Consider the following 16,297-nt stretch of genomic DNA (forward strand, 5'->3'; position numbering starts at 1 on the left):
AGCTAACACCGGTGCTGCCTCTGCCAGAGGCAACACTGGTGCCTCCTCTGGCACCAACATGTCCCCTTTTTTTTTTCTTTTTCAGTTTTTTTTTACTGTGCGGTTACTGTTTGTCAGGGTGGTGCCGCCTGTCAGATTGGCGTGACCACCCTGACATACCATTTTCGTAATTACTTTTTTTGCTGTATTATTTTCGAATTTTTTAAATTTTTTTATACTTTTTTAGTAAAAAACCCTATATCACCTTCTCCCATTAATATAACTTTGTTTTGTTTGATAATTTTCCATAATCATAAGCTTTATTTTCAAATGAAAAACTTTATTAATATTACTTATGAAATAACTAAACGATTGACATGTAGTTTATTACTTATATCTTATGTTAATGTATATGAATCAATTATTAATATTAGATTTAGATAAAAAATTTTAATAGAAGGATTAGTTTACTTTTTAGTCTAACATACAAAATTTAATTTACTCATTTTTTAAATAAACAAAATAAAAAATAATTCGACTCTTAATATAGAAAACTCTATATTATTTTTATCAATTTAAACTTAAATTTTTTCTTAAAAATTACCTATTTTTTATTACTCAAATCAATCAACATTAATATAATCCTATATCTATCGAATCATATATTATGGTATTAATTATTTTCCTTGTTTTAAGGACAATTGCTTTTCTTTTCTTCATATATATATATATGTCAAAGCTGCTCCCACCACCGGGGATAATGCGATGTATATTTCATACCATATTGTATCACTTTGGCAAATTGCTTATGGATGTTGGATAATCTTAATTGTAGCTGAATAAGACATAAACGAATCTTTTTTTCTTTTCAATGAGAAGTTTAGTAAAGGCAGCAGCTCGGGTTCACTTTCACTTTCACTTTCAACTTGGAATTTATTCAAAAATTAAAGCCAAAACCGACCATTAAATGATAAATGGAGTCACAGCTGCCGACAACAAATCTCTTTCGTAGATTTGGTAAAAACAAGGGGGTAATCTACCAAAGTTAAATCTACTGTGTACCATATATATTTACCATGTTTGGACCACGTTGGTTTGGAAGTTGCTATCTTAACAATACTGATTAACAAACCCGAGCTGTTTACATCAACAATTCAAGGTTCATCTTACTTGCGGGTTGCAATTTTTCTCCCAAGAATAGTAGGTGATAATATATTTTAAGGAAAATCCATGGTTGGAACAATGACTACTGCAAAATTATGTTGTATTGAATGATGCAACATAGGATTCAATATAAAAATTGCAATATTGTTAGATTAGCAATTTAACTTACATTTTTGTAATAAATGTTTTTGTAACTAGAACTAAGCTACAAATAATACGCAGAGATTATTTGTAAAATAAAAAAATACTAAAGAAGCTTGCACAAATCTTCTGGTAAGGAGGAGATTGTTTTTGAAAGTTTTGAAGAGTTTGAACTTCACAATAATTCTTCTTTCCAAGGGTAAAGCCATCCTACCAATCAATTGAGAGACTTAAAAGGCTTATCATGTTTTTAAACTAAGGTGAAATTTCAAGTTGATTGGATGAGGTTATCCAAGTCTAAACCACACATGCATTGCCTATATAAAGGTTGTTGGCATGCATACTTGTGTATTAATTTTTGAGAGCTTTATTCAGTCTATTCCGGAACATTGTTATATGGTAGTTTATCTTAGATATCCTAAGTTTTATTGAGAGGTTTACTCACTTGTATGTGAGTATATTTTGGGAGAGTGAGTGCAAATAATTGTACACCAGTGAGGTTGCTTTTTACATTTTTGTTATTGGGTAGTTAGGGCATAAATCATTAGGTGTATTGTGAAAGTTGTTTAGTAGATTCATTTTTTAAGAAAGGTAGAATTATTATTCAAACTATGTAAATAATTTTGGTTTCCAACTTTACTTTATTGTTTTGTTACAAATTGTTTCAAAGTTTCGTTCAATGAAGTGTTGTAACAACCCATTTGATATAAAAATGCAACACATGCAAACCAATGTGCAATTTCATGCACATGATTCCTTAATTTACACAATTTATTGACTAATTATTGATGGGTTGATGTTCAAACTTTCAAAGCATCTATTTTTTTAGCCATGAGAGTAGTAAATATTTTTCATTAAAAAATTATTCTCGAAGGAATTAGTGGTTATAGGACCACAAACAGTCGAGTAAGACCTTAAACCCACAAACAATCAAGAGAAAAAAGGCCACAACTTACTTAATAAAAAGGATCATAGATAGCCAAGTGGAGAAAAACCACAAAATGTCTAAAAAAGCAACACTCAGACTGTAACACCTCTAACCCGTATCTGTCGCCGGAACAGGGTTACAGGGTTACAGAGTATTACCGAGGATAACTGAGTATGTGTTATCAATTCAAGTCAAATTTATCATTCATAAATGAAAAATATTCATATCGTCCCTTAAATGGACTCTCAAGGCCCAATATGAACATTAGAATCGAGTCGGGACTTATTCGAAGTCTCAGGGAAATTTTCACGAAACTACAAAATTGTTCACACATGCATGGCTCACACGCCCTTGTGGCTTAGAGACACGCCCGTGTGGGCAGGCCGTGTGGTTACACATGTCCATGTCCTGACCCCGTGTAACTCTCTGACTTACATCCTTTGAACAAACTAAAGTCACATGGCCAATTCATGCGCTCGTGTGCTAGGCTGTGTAGTTATTTTAAATTTTACAATTTAAGTGCAGGTTTCACACAGCCAAATCACATGGCCGTGTCTAAGACCATGTTACCCACACGGCTGAGACACACGCCCGTGTGTCTACCATTGTGGACAAAAATAGGTCATTTTAAGACCACATTTCTCACCCTTTTTTTATAATCTACCTACACATAACCTTCAAATACACAAATATGTGCAAACCAGTCAACCAAATCAACCAAAACACAAGTTTTTCATCTACCAACATACTATAATACTACTATTTTATCCTAATTTGTCAAAATGGTTTCATTTATTATCTTACCAAAATAACTTCAAAACATAAATTTTCAATCATACAAATATCAATATTTCAAAACTACAACTTTCAACCCTGTCCTATACATGCCATATAAATCAAAAGTTGTATTCAAAATCTACCGATGTAACTCTGGATAGTGCTTCCCGATGTGTTGATCCGATCCACCGATATCATGCAAATCTACAGGAACCATTAACACACAAAGTAAGCTTTGGTAGCTTAGTAAGTTCATAGGTGCATAATAACAATCTTACCAAGCATTCACAATTAATTCAATAAATAATATTAAACATTCAATTCCTGCCAAATACAATTTCAAACGATGAGTTCACTCAATTGAGCTCAATACCCAAATATCAATTCATAGTTTAACACTTAGCCTTAACTATCACTTGCCCACACATGTCAAATTAAAGGACGGCTTACGGATTTAAGTACGTCATTTGCTCAGTGTCACAATTCACAACTCAATATGGTTAATACCATACCTATGTTTCACAACTCGGTATGGAAAATATCATACCTACGTATTATAGCTCGGTATGGAAGATACCATACCTACATATCATAGCTCAGTATGGAAATACCATACCTACGTATCATAGCTCGATATGGATAATACCATACCTACGTGCCATAAATTTTCCATGGATTAACCATGGTCTTATCCGTCAATTCATCACTTGTCATAACACGAATGTACTCAATCTTGCGTTTTCCTCAATTTGAACTTCCAATCCGATCTTTATAATGTTTACATTATTAACAATACAATAGCAACATGTAGATGACATCACATCATTTCTAATTTAACAAATAATCACACAATTCAACCATATGAACTTATCTGGGCCAATTTGTAAAAGTTGTAATATTTCAGGGACTATTCAGCAACTTTTCCTTTTTCTTGTTTATCTTCTGATTCTTGATCTAGAATATAAAATTATTTTCTCATCAGCATCTACTTCAATTCTAACTCAATTCATGCTTTATGCCTTTCAATTTTTAAAATTACATATTTACACCAAACTTTACCATTTTTACAATTTAGTCCCTGCTCAACTGACCACCCAATTAAGCTAATTTTTTCCTCAATTAACACTTTATTCTATCATCTTAAACTACTTCACAACTTTGAAAATCAAAATTTTGGCATCAAACCTTAATTCCCAACTTTTCACAATTAAGTCCTAAAAATCAATTTCTACACAAAAACATTTAATAAATCCGTCTTTTAATAAAATTAAAACTTCAAACCCATGTTTATTCATCATAAACTTCCATTACTCAATCATGGTAACTTTCAATTTCATCCATAAAACCAAAACTAATGAATTTAATAGTAGGACCTAGTTGTAAAAGTCACAAATCATGAAGAATTTTAAAGAAATAGCAAGAATTAAACTCACATGGTATGAAAATATGAAAAACCAGCTTGTTCCAGACCTCCTATGGTGTTTTTTTCTAATGAATTATGAACAAATCTCTAGATTTTCAATTTAGTCTTTGTTTTATATGTTTAATTTACAAAATTTCCAATTTTTCCCTTGTTTCTCCTTATTTTCTTGCTAATTCTTATGCCCAAACCGTCCAGCCCATTTAATTTGGGTCTAATTTCCTTTTAAAACCCTCCTCATTAATCACTAAGCTTTTTAATCACTAATTAACAAATTTTGCACCTTTTTCAATTTAGTCCTTTTTAACCAATTGACTATCCAAATGTTCAAATTTTCTAATGAAACTTTAATACTATTTCAATGATACTCGATAAATATTTCTGAAAATATTTATTGCTTGATTTAGAGTTTGAGGTCTCGATACCTCATTTAAACTCAATTTACTTTTAATTTCTTTTAAAATATCAAAATTCACTAATCCAAAAATTCTTCTCCCATTACACTTGACTCATAGGTATTTATTTATTTATTTTTTAAAACTCATTTGTTGGATTTAGTGATCTCGAATCACTGTTTCCGACACCACTAAAAATTAGGCTGTTATACGGACCCTTTGCAAGCCAACCAAAATGGGTAAAACCATCTACATCCTAAGAAAAGAAATCAAGGCAAAATCAATAGCTTAGACATACCCAAATTACAGCCCAGTTTTAGCTTGGAAAGCATGAACTCTCGGCCAAAAATAAGATTTGAAAAGCAGTATTAAAGTACTAGGTGCACAAGCAAGGGAGGAATTTAGCCAAGATAAAAGCAACAATTACTAGCGTAAGGAAACCCCACATCAACAAAAAGATTTCAATAGCAACTCCCCAAGTTTCCCATTCAAGCTAAACAATATCGGTAGAAGACAACAGAAGCAAGCACCAACACCCATTCACAAGCTCATCCCGGGGCTTAACAAAGTGATGGACTTAGTGTCCCTAAAGTTCCAATCACTCAAGTAAAATCTAGGCAACATTGAGCTTAAAGAAAATCATGATTTTGATTTTTGGGAATATTCAATGAAAACTAAGAATCTTAGATACGCACATGCTAGGATGACTTTATCAAGCATCAACAATCGATTAATGTGCACACATAGGAAGAAATTAATTTAATTCAATTTATTGAAACTGTCAATTTTTTACTCTAGAAAATCGGTTGACTTGTGATGCATTTTTTGTTGGGATCCAAACATTTTTGAGTTGAGATTTCTTCTTATCAATGAAAGATATATCTCTTAGCTTTAAACACACTTTGAATCACCTGATTTCGAGTTCGGGAGCTCAAGTTATGGTCATTTGAGTGAAGATTGCACTAGAAAAAATTTCTAGAGGGGATTATTATGGGAATTTCACATTTTGGGCTTTGATTTGTGTATAAATCATATTGTGTTTGATTTTAGGGCTTAATTTTGATTATATATTAGCCAAGTCTTTTATTTATTAAGTTCTATATTCTCAGAAGTTTAATTAAATTAGAAGTTTGTTTTTCACTCAATTTCTAGCCTACATAAAGACACTTTTTGATGGAACACTGGTACTGTTGGAAAAAAAAATCAGGTTTGAAAACGGTTTTCTTGCACAACGGAAAGTAAAAATTTTGAAAACCAATCTAATTTGCGACATTTATACCCATAAACCCTAGATTGAAATCGTACATGTGTTTTCAGATAGACAGATCCTTATCGTTCTCGGCTTTCAACCTAACGATCTTTTCTGCTATTCTTGTACCACAAATTTCCTCGAGTGTGGGCTCGATCAAATTGAATCAAACACAAAAACTAGAAATAATTTTATTTTCTTTTGGGGTGAAAGCAAAAATTCTTTTCTCAAATAGGAATTAGTAGAATTGTTATTCCAGAAAAATATATTTAATAGTTGAGAATAAATTCTCTCTATTATTCGGCAGAGTAACAAAATCTTAAAGTTTTGTTTATAGCCCTATTGGTGCCATCCATTTATAGGGAGAGAAGGTAGAACCCTTGTTGAATTAGAGAAGTTTATTTAAAATAGAAAAATACTTCATACTTAGAGTAGGATTAGGGTTGGCGGCACACCCCTAATATTCCTACTAGGGTTGTCACCCCTTCATATTTCATGAGGGGGTTTTAGGCCTCTCTCACATCAGGTCCAATTACAAGTACTTCCTAGATTTTTCGACCTAGTACTTTGCACAATGAGGAAGTAAAGGCTCGCATGCCATAAATGTAGGTTCGCATATGTTACCTTAGCTTGTGTATTGAAGTTTAAATGTAGTATATCAAACCACTCACCTTAGCAACCATTGCTTCAACTACCATGCTCAAGTAAGCTTTTATTTTCCTTTGTCCATGGTTGTAGAGGCTCTCAAATGAATTTAAACTTTTCATACACATTAAACACATTACAAAGGCATTACTAACATCAACAAACACCATTAATCATTCCATAATCCTAGATCAAAGCCTATATTAACCTCTAAATAGAAAAATTAACTAGTTTTATCGAAATAGGTGTTTAACCACTCAAATATCACTTCTAAGCTTAAATTTAAACTTAAAAAATCCTAAATATTATCTAATTACAAATCTAAACCATCAATTTTACCCAATTTCATCGATTTCATTTTTTTAGAAAAATCAAGCTTATGTGATTTTTTAAAAAGGGAAAAAAATTCAATTTGCTTAAATTCATTAATGGTTTGTTAAATTAAGATAAAATAATTTTCAATTAGATCCAAATGATTTATAAATCACTTTAAAACCAAAGCATATCGAAGAAATACGAGATCTACCATTTTCAAGCCAAAAATCAACTTAAAATCAAGTGATATATTGAGATCTTGATTAAATCATTTAAATCTCAAATTGAAATAACAAACCACTTAATTTAATCATAAAAATTTAGAATCTCACCTCAATTTTTCAAAATCGACGAGTTATGGAGCTAATTCAAGCTAAAATGTGTGAAGATCTCTACAACAACCCATTTTTAGTCAAATCAGAATAGTGGTTTTGAGACCACAAATTTGAAGTCAAAATAATTATTTTATTATTATTTTAATGTATACATCATGAAAATATGTTTATGTGAAAATTTCATTAAGAAATTTTATCATTTGAGTGTTTAATTTGATAAAAAGGACTAAATCGTGTAAAGTGAAAACAATTAGAGTTCTATAAGCTAAAAGGGTTTATTAGCTATGAAATTAAATAGTTGATAGATTTATGTTGCAATTATTCCATTATATTAGTAAGTGGACAATTATGGGCATTGTTTAAGTAAATTTGATGTTAATTTATAAGGTTAAATATGTAATTAAATATATATAATACATAAATTAAAATATGTAAAATGGTTGTATCATCTTCAACCTTTAATCTTTGATCGAAAATTTGAAGAAAAGAAGCCATACCTAGGGCTTTAAACATTCGGCCATTTCATTGCTCAATTGGTAAGTAATTTTGACTCTGTTTTTAATAATTTCTGTGTTTTTAAAATTGTTGCAACTAGGTCTAGCTAGCCCAGGGACTATTTTGCAAAATTGTTAAAGATATTGAATGTTTCCATTGATGAATAAATGAGTATTTTGATATTTAATGATATATTATGAATGGTTTTTGATAGATAAAACAAGTTTTGTTAAATGATTTTTAGTAAAAATGCCAATTAGGGATTTAATTGAAAAATATGAAAAGTTTGTGGTTAAAATGTGAAATAAATGAAAAATATGGGCTTCTAGGGACTTAATTGAAATTTCTCTAGCATGGGTTGTGGTTGAATTGCATTAATTTGTGTTTTTATGAAATAATGACTAAATTGTAAAAGACGTGAAATACTAGGGGCAATTGTGTAAAATGCCTTAAAGTAAAATTTTGGATTAAATTGAATAGAGAGAAATAAGTTAATTTTGATTATATTTAGATCAAGAAAGGTGAATTACAGACTTAGATTGGGAAAGAACAAAATTACAGAATAGTTGACTGTTTCGTTGTTTTAGCATCTGAGGTAAGTTCGTATGTAATAAGCATTGTTATATTTATGATTCAAATGCTTTGATATTGCATAAACTGTAAATATGAGACTATGGACATGTTTGACAATGATTCAACGATGATTCAGCATTCGAAATCCCAGTTGAACTTTAGGAATAGATTTGGATACTAATGACATATCATTAGGGAATTATTGTGATTATGTGATCCGGGTGTTGGTTCTGTATGTCCTACCTATGGCTGAGTTTACCGGCATGTGTTTCGGTTACTTGACAGCTTGTGTGAGCAGCACCGTGTAGCTACGTCTTGACCCACAACTTGTGTGAACAGGCCCGTTGATAGCTCTAGTGTGAGTAGTATATGTGATATGAGACTGAGATAGCTTTGGCTATATATATGTGGCACTTCAGGTATGAGTTTCCCTTGTATCCGATAGTATTCCGAATGGTTCAACGGGTAAATGAAAGACATGATTATGTATGGGATAGATACAAGATGGTACAAGTTTGTACATGAACCGTATAAGCTTAAATCAAAGAAGTTTTGAAGTTATATATAAGATTATGATTGAAATTGTGAAAGGTTTGTTAGTTATATGAATTACATGTTGATATGTCCAAATTGATGATTTGTATATTCATGTTTAGATTGAGTTTATTTCATACTTACTAAGCTATAAAGCTTACTTTGTTTATTTTTCCATGTTTTATAGTGACTTTAAAGCTAGCTCGAACTCGGGGATTGTTGGAGAAATCGTCACACTATCCAACTATCAAATTGATACCTTTGAGTTTATGTTTTGAGTATATGGCACGTATAGAGACTTTGGTCATTTTGGTTAATGAATTAATGATGAATGTAGCCATTTGAGTTGGCTTGTAAATGTTCTAAGTTTGGTCTTGTATATTGCCATATAAGTTGGCTTGTTTTGATATGTTTGAATCATATATATATTGCTTGGGTTGTGAGTTCATGGATAGGTATATGATGCTTGTGGATTATAAAGATTGTGGAGGTCAGTTGATTGATATTAGAGTAGTTATATGCTTATGAGTTTGATACTTAATGATGTATGTTTGGAAGTGTCTATCAAGTTAAATTGTGTAGGTGAATTTGGTATAAATGGTGTGACATGTTTTGTGATTTGTGAGTATGGAGAATGAAAGTATAGAAAGTGCATGAATTATTTTTGAAATGACTGGTTTAAATGCTCATATATGTTATGTATTGGAGCCTTTGAGTTTAATGTAGGTGTGTACAAATTTGGGTGGCAAATTGGCTTGGTAAATAGCCTATTTTTGTCCACAAGGGTAGAGACACAGGCATGTGTCTTAGCCGTGTGTGACAACAGTCAGGTTGCATGGTCGTGTGCCCCCTGATGTTAAGATTAAAATCAAGTCAATATGCTCCACACGGCCTCACAACGGGCGTGTGACTTAGCCGTGTGGCATAAGTTAGTATACCCTACAGGTTTGGCATGGCCTAGCACATGGCCTGACAGACGGGCGTGTATTGCCATTTTTAGGGCACACAGGCGTGCGTGTTGGCCGTGTGACCCAAGTCAGAGAGTTAGACGAGGTTCGACACGGGCTGGGACACGGCCATGTGCTCCCATTTCGAATGTCCACACGGTCTGTGACACAGGCGTGTGTCCCCTGTTTTGAGAAAAATTTTTTCTAAGTGTTCTATGAGTTTTCAAAGTTATTAGTTTGGTCCCGAACCCCTCCCAATGCATGTTTAAGCCCTCGTAGGCTCGTATTAGGGACAAAATGTTTGGTTGTGAATGGAATGTATATGATTTGATTAATTGTATGTGAAATGTATGTTTACATGTGATATAAGTCCGGTAATGCTCCGTAACCCTATTCCGGCATTGAATATGGGTGAGGGGTGTTACAATCTTTTAAGAATTTTAAGGATGAAAATATGAGTTTTCTTCAAAATTGAAAAGAGATTTTGTATTTAGAGAACCTAGGAATAAAAAAGGATGAACTAGTTTCAAAAGAAAAGTTTTGATTTGGTGTTTGGCAAATTTTTGAAGAAGATGAAGAATGGGAGGGAAGGAGACATGGGGGTTGTTAGCCCATTTAACCATCTTCAGTTTCTTCTCTTTTTCAAATAGGTCCTTACTTTTCAATTAAAACCAATTTCAAAATTATTTTCAAATCAAACCTCGTTTTTTTTAAATCCTTCTTCATCAAATTAATTTTTAGACACCTAAATTTAATTTCCTAACCTAAACTTATTATTCTAATTATTTTAATATTTTATTTAATTAATTCCAAATTATTTAATTATATAATCTAATTACGGTTTCCAGTTCACTAACTCTGATTTATTTATTCGATTCTCCTAACCCGATTTCCGGGATGTGACAATGGTCACATTTTTCATTTCCATATCATGTAATCAATCATATTTTCACACTTGTACCATGTATTATTATTATTATTATTATTATTATTATTATTATTATTATCAGTCATTCACCACATAATATTTCAATTCAATCCATCACTAGTCATATATGCCAAATTCACTAGTGTTTCAATTATACTCAAACTACGTGTATATATATATTAAATTTTAAAAAATCATTCATATAACACAAAGGGAGATAGTAAGTTCCATATGAACTTACTTGTGCAAAATATGAAATGAGTGGATACTTTAGGGATTAATCCACAATTTTAGTTTTTCCCCTATTATCTCCACTTTGATCCAAATATTGATCTATACAATTAATTTATATAACCAATCAATACCAAAAATTTTCATAATATTTCATGATATGCATGATCCTATTTAAACCCACTTTTATTCCCCTCATATTTACATTTTATTCAATTTAGTCCCTAAACTCGGGATAAGCATAACTTTCAATTCCTAGCTTCGGATTAAAATTCGATTTCACATATTCTCATTAGGGACCTTATAATTTATATTCCTAACATAATTTCATGAAAATTTTTACATTTATTCAATTTAGTCCCTCATGTAACAAACTTAACAAACAAGCTAAATTAAATTTATAATTTAGTCCTTTTCATAATCCAAGCTTAATTTCCATCCATTTCAAGCCTAATTCTTCAAATAATCAACAATAAAAACTTATTAAAACTTTAAAAATTTCTCAAATTGGTACATGAGCTAGCTAAATCAAGCTCCTATGAACAAAAATCTATAGAAATTACAAGAAAATAATTTGATTTTTATACCTAATTGAATGACTGAATTTTCAAGCTAGAATTTTAGGTTTTCTCTCTTTAATGGACTGGAAGGAGAAATGGTGGAGGAAGATGACATTTTTCATCCACTAACTTGGCATATATACAATGATTAAGGCTTAAATAATCTAACTTAACTAATCTAATCATGATTTAATTTACTTAAACTATTTGTTAATCACACATAATGAAGGATGACCTCATCTTCCACTAATTCATAATGGAAAATGGCTTATCTACCATTTTGGACCTTTGGTTAATTGCTATTTCAATTCATAAGCCTTTTGTCAATTAAAACTCTATAGCGATTGGATTTTATGATTTAGTCCCTGAGCCTGAATTAACTATTAATTTGACAAAATTTCACGACCAGATATTCAATATATTTTTATATTGAACCCCTAAATATTTATTTTATATTTATGGACACGATTAACAAAATTGGGGTTCTGAAAACTCATTTTCTAGTACCATTGAAAATCAAGTTGTTACAGTAAAAGTATGTTATTACAATCATCATATGATTGGTCTTTGGGCATGCTCCAACTTTTTCATTATTCACTATGTAGGGAAACTTTAACTATTTGATTAATAAAAGTACTATTTGAAGTATTTTATTTTGCAAGATTTAATTCTTGTTTTTATCTAAAAGATTCTTCTTATTTAATCTTGTTCACAATTTTAGGGGAAGTTCTTCAAACTCCAAGCTGCCGAGAACTCATTCTTGGAGGTTGATTAAATCCATTGAATGATGTTTTTGGGAAGTCTTTCTCAAAGGGTTTAATCGGACACTTATGCATCTATTCATCTCCATTGGTTTATCTATCCCATATTTCACCTTTAATTTTCATTTTATTTACTTCTTGTTTTTCTTTCATCCATTCATTATCATTTGATTAATCATTTTCTTTGTTATTAACTTAGGGTTTGGTCTACAACATTCTAAGTAGGAAAAAACGAGTCTTCTAAAGCTTGAAACAATTGTAACTCTTCTTGGAACTTTTAGGACTTGTGTGGATGCTACCCTTTGATCACCAATCTATAAGAAAACAAAAAAAAAAGAAGAAGACAAATTAGAGTTAAAAAATAATTTAGAGGCACCACTCCAATAAAGGAAAGCTAAGCCTTGACAAAATGAGTCGACTACCTTGTGCGAAAACTTTCTCTAAGCTAAACATTGTCAAGAAAAAAGAAAGAAAACAATTAAAAGAAAGAAAAAAAAAGTGAATGATGCCATCAGATAAGGGGTAGAAGGAAGAAGAGGAAGCCAATTGCTAGCCGTAAGAACACTGCATAGCGAACCAAAAGTAAGAAAAGGGAAGCGTACAGGAGAATGAGAGGGAACCTTATAGGAGAAAGAGAGATTTTTTGTGCCATATTTAAGAGTAGATAATCAAATTTCTCAGGAATTTTCAGGTAAAAGTATAACGAATGCAATATTAATTAAATTAAAAAAGAGAATTTATCATGGTTTAGTCCTTTTCGTTGTTATACCATATAAGCTAAAGACTTAAGGATTATGTGGCCTATAAACTCCAAATTAACAACAATTAGAAGGAATAAATTGACTATAATGAGGTATTTTCCTCATGTAAAGCATTCCTGCATTAGGAATTGTGTTAGCCTTGGTAGCACATTTGGACTTAAAGCTAGCTTAAGTTGATGTAAAGATGGCTTTCTTGCATGGTGGTTGAGAAAAGGAAATCTATATGACTCAACTAGAAGATACAAAGTTAATAATGAAGAAAATTGAGTTTGTAAGTTGAACAAATCTCTATATGTGGGTTGAAGCAATCTCCAAGGTATAGTATAAGCAATTTGATAGCTTTATCAAAGGGCATAAGTACACCAAAAGCAAATATAAACATTGTGTATTTAAAAAAGCTATATGATGGGTCTTTCATTTATCTTCTTTTGTGTGTCGATGATACCTTAATTGCTTCGAAAAGTTAAATAGAGATAAAGAAATTGAAGACTTAATTGAATCAATAAATAGAAATGAAGAATCTACGTAAATATAAGAAAATTCTTGGGATGTATCTATACAAAGATAGAAAGAGAGGTAATCTTTGTTTAATTGATAACCAATATGATAACGAATTGAACGGAGGAAGTGGAAGAATGATCAAATTCAAGTTGTTTAACTCAAGAAGGAAATATTTGGATATGACCTCAAAGGAAGAAACTAAATAAATTTAGAAAATAACAAAGGAAATAAGAAAACTTAAAAAAAAGTAATAATAACTAAATAGTGAAAATATAGATTAAAGAAAAGTGGAAGATGGAACGATAAACCGATAGATATGATTGATAGAAGGATAAACGTTTAATTAAACCTTTTGAGATATAAATCCCAAAAAACTCAATTAACGGCTCTAATCAACCCTCCAAGAAATAATCATTGGCAAATTAAAGGGTGAAAAATGAATTCTCACGATTTTTTGAAAAAAATTGAGAAGAAAACTATTTCTAAAATTCACAAGAAAGAAATATTCCACAAGAAACAAACTCCCGAAGTTGAAAAATTTATTAATGAAAACAATTGTCTCATTAATGAACAATGAAGAAGCCTTTATATAGGCTAGCTAAATAAATCTAAATAAAACTCTTAAGTATAATATAACTTTAATTAACCTAAACAAGAAATAGTTTTAAACTAAACTTTGTTATTGACATAAAACTTCTAAATAACTTAAAATACTTAATAATAATTAAAAATTCAAAATAATAAACTAATAAAATAATAATAGAAGATAAATACAATATTGAGCTCATATATAATAAAAATTAAGTCTAAAACCCGAACCCAATATGATTTAAACTCGAATTAAAAGCCCGAAACTCGTAATTCTCGTCATAATCCTGTCTAGAAATTTTACTCGTACAGTCTTCACTAAAATGGTCATAACTTGAGCTATCGAACTTAAAATTGAGTGATTCAATGTGCATTTCAAAGCTAAGAGATAGATCTTCGAATACTATGAAGACATATTAACCAAGAAATGCTTGTATCCCATCCAAAAAGTTGTTGCAAGTCTGTTGATTTCCCAAACTTAAGAATTGGTAGTTTCAATGAATGGAATTTAATAAATTTCACTCCATCCGTGCATGTATCACAATATCCGAATAAGGTATTACACTGTTTTTGTATGAATTAAATTACGAAACACTTAAGTACTTGACTTGATCCTCATTTGAAACTTAGTGCTCAACTATCTCTTAAGAGTGATGAAGAATGAGAATATATGGTGAAAGTTACATATGCTAATGCAATTAGGAATTTGATATATGTGATGGTGTGTACAAGGCTAGACATTTTACAAGCAATTAGGGTTGTGAGTGATGCACGTCTTGTGCACTTCCGAAATTCAATCATTTTAAAAGATAATGCATCTTCGAAAAGTTTGACGGAACCATTGTAGTAATAAATTTTATAATGAAATACTTGTATAGTCAAGTATCATTTTACACCAATTTAGTCCTTAATAATTAACATGTCATAATTATCTAAATTATATATTAACCATTTAGCCCCTCAATTTTTTCTACAATACCATTCATGACTCATACTCTATTATGGTAAAATTTCACCTCTAGTCCTTCTTCCTTTTTCCTTCAATTCAATCTAATAATTTCAACTCTTACTTTTATCATTTTTCCCCAATACTTTTCACTCTTTTACAATTAAGACAATACCCCATATTTATTTCTCATAATATACAAGCCTTTTCAATTATCTTCAGTATCTATTTTCTCCCTCTACTAACATATTTACTCTCGATTTAACATGGTTCCTAACTCACAAGGTATTGAGGATGTTATATTTCTCCCCATTAAAATAAAATTTTGTCCTTAAAATTTACCTAACTTGAATAATTAAGGATATTGTTGTCTCATAACTTCTTTACTTTCCCATGTTGCTTCGTTAACGTCATGACGTCTCTGTAATATTTTTACTAAAGGAACTCATTTGTTTCTTAATTCTTTCACTTCTCGAGCAAGAATCTTAATTGGTTATTCTTCATGTGTTAAATTAGGTTGTATCTCCATAACTTTCATTGTAATCATATGTGATGGATCAGACTGATACCTTCTCAACATCGATACATAAAAGACATTGTGAATTCTATCTAGTTCTGGTGTTAAAGCCAACTGATAAGCTACTGGAACAATGCGTTCCAAAATCTCATAAGGTTCAGTGAACCTCATACTCAATTTTCCCTTCTTACCAAATCGAAGAACCTTTTTCCTCGGTGACAGTTTTAGAAATACATTCCCTCCCTCCCCTCCCCCCACATTATACTTAATATCCTTTCTTTTAAGATTAACATAAGACTTCTGTCTACATAAGGTCACTTTCAATCTATCTTTAATCAATTTCACTTTTTCTTTTGTTTATTTGATCAAACCTGGTCCTACTAATTTTTTTCACCTAACTCTATCGAACATATAGGACTTCTACATTTTCTTCCATATAAAGCTTCATACGATGCCATCTTAATGTTGGATTGATAATTTTTGTTTGTAGGTAAATTCAATTAAAGGTAAGTATTTTTCCCAACTTCCTCCGAACTCAATAATACAACTTCTCAATATGTCTTCCAATATATGAATCACTCGTTCTGACTGACCATCTATTTGGGAA

The sequence above is a fragment of the Gossypium hirsutum genome, chromosome A06, assembly GCF_007990345.1.
Source record: "Gossypium hirsutum isolate 1008001.06 chromosome A06, Gossypium_hirsutum_v2.1, whole genome shotgun sequence".
In the NCBI taxonomy this organism is placed as follows: Eukaryota; Viridiplantae; Streptophyta; class Magnoliopsida; order Malvales; family Malvaceae; genus Gossypium; species Gossypium hirsutum.